Source organism: Myotis brandtii, unplaced genomic scaffold (genome assembly GCF_000412655.1).
Source record: "Myotis brandtii unplaced genomic scaffold, ASM41265v1 scaffold14, whole genome shotgun sequence".
NCBI lineage: Eukaryota > Metazoa > Chordata > Mammalia > Chiroptera > Vespertilionidae > Myotis > Myotis brandtii.
This window is the reverse complement of record NW_005354999.1, coordinates 2097846-2099991: the sequence shown is the minus strand read 5'-3', so window position 1 is coordinate 2099991 and position 2146 is coordinate 2097846. Positions and strand designations below refer to the sequence as shown.

The following is a 2146-nucleotide window of genomic DNA, read 5'->3' as shown; positions in this document are numbered from 1 at the left end:
GCTCAGAGCCTCTGCTGCCAGACTGTGGCCATCAGTAGGATATCCACTGAGGGCTCCCGGACTGAGGGGCAGGCTGGGCTGAAGGAACCCCACCCCCCAGTGCACGAATTTCATGTACCGGGTCTCTAGTCTTTTTATATAATTATAGCTAAGCTGAAAACAACAAAATGAAAATCCCAGGGGCCTAAAATAAAGAAAGTCTGCTCCCTGGGTAATGCCAAGTAAATCACTGAGAGTTTCTGGTTATTGATCTGCCCTCCCAAGCTTTTGGGGCTCCGATTAACTGTATTAGCAGATAACTCTAAGCCACCTTAGTTTACAGGATTTTCTGCCAAATATTAGTGTAAATACAAATTTTTAAAACAACAAAGGAAATAAGCCCTAAGAAAAACAATAAGAGAAAAAAACTAGAACTCTTAAATACTTCAGATTTTGTAATTACCAAATCTAAAATATGCTATATATGTGTTTAAAATGTTTAAAAAAATAAAATATGAGACTTGACACATGAGAAAATAAAATACTATAAAACATCATTTTCATTTTAAAATAACCAAACTTGTAGAAATGAAAATATTATCAACAGATGAGTTAAGAAGCTGATTGAATATTGCTAAAGAGAATTTGTGAACTAGAAATTGATCAAAAGAATTACATAGCACTAGAGATTAACACATTTTACACCTTAAATTTACACAGCTGTATGTTGATTACACTTCAATAAAACTGGAAAACAATTTATAAATAAATAAATAAAAAACAAACAAACAAACAAATATAAATAATAAATATAAAAGTGATGTTATAATATATGAAGAAGCCCTGATTGGTGTGGCTCTTGTTTAGAGCATCATCTTGTACACCAGAAGGTTGCGGGTTTGATCCTGGTCCAGGTGTATACAGGAAGTGCTTTCTCACATCAATGTCTCTCTCTCTCTCTCTCTCTCTCTCTCTCCCTCTCCCTCTCTCTCTCTCTTTCTCTCTCTCTCTCTCCCTCTCTCTCCCTCCTTCTATTCCTCCCTCCCTCTCCCTCTTCCCTCCCCTCCCCTCTCTTTCAAATCAGTAACCATACATTTGGATGAGGATTAACATATATATGAAGGATAGAATGAAGAAGTCAACCTTTCATTCATTTGGAGATTCAGAAGGAGAGATTGAGTCAATGTGGGTTGGGAAATAATTGAAGAGATCAAGGTTGGGCATTTGCTTGGATTGATGAAAGATAAGAATTTGCACATTCAGGATGTATTATGAATTCCAAGTGGAATAAATTAAACATGTAGATATTCACACTCTTAGGCAAATACACTCACTTGAAACAATAGAATAAAATTGTAGAATATAGAAATAAATATCTTAAAAGAATTAGTTACTTATAAAAAACAAAAAGTCTAGTAATAGACTTTTTCAATAATAATGATAATAGAAGTCAGAATAGAGTGACATTATATATAATTCTTAAAATATAGTTTATGAATGAAGGAGTAATATGGATATTTTCAGAAATACAAAACTGATTTACCCATCATCAAAGCATCACTGATGATATTTCTATTTGATGAATTTCAGGAAGAAGAAAAGGATCCCAGAATGAATGAGAACAAAAGCTAATGGGGTTTAGGATATATTGATATAAGGATATTTTTCATGACATGGAAAAAGAATATATATCTTTCCTCTTTCCTCCTGTCAGGATAAATTCCACCAGGCAGAAACTAAAGTGCCAGTAGTCTATTGATCCCAGAAAGATCAAATAAGTTAGTGGTAAGATTAGATAAGGAAGAGAGGAAAATAAATGCAGGACAAGTTAATGAATAGATTTCCACTATGGGCAAGTACGGATAAATTATACTGGGACTCTCAGCCTTTGGTTGAGGACTACTCTGGAGCATTAAATTCTTAGCACTGCTCCACATGGACCATAAGATAAAAAGTGCTCAGGCAGAGAGCTGTAAAGCTCAGGCAGGAAAGTATTCGGCAAAGATAGAAACAGTGAACACCAGGGGGTAATGAGCAGAGCAATGGCAGGTTACCTAGAATTATGAACTGGATACTAAATAAAAGCTTTTATTTGCCAACTATCATATATACAGAGGCCCGGGTGCACAAAAATTTGTGCACTCGGGGGGGAGAGGGGGGGTGCCTC

At 35.6% G+C, this 2146-nt stretch overlaps 1 protein-coding gene across 4 annotated transcripts in view; it reads left to right on the top strand.

Moving 5' to 3' along the window:
• LOC102257980 (probable ATP-dependent RNA helicase DDX60) overlaps window positions 1–2146 on the top strand; it is a 98671-nt gene that overhangs the window by 20531 nt on the left and 75994 nt on the right. The gene's annotated exons all lie outside the window — the stretch shown is intronic.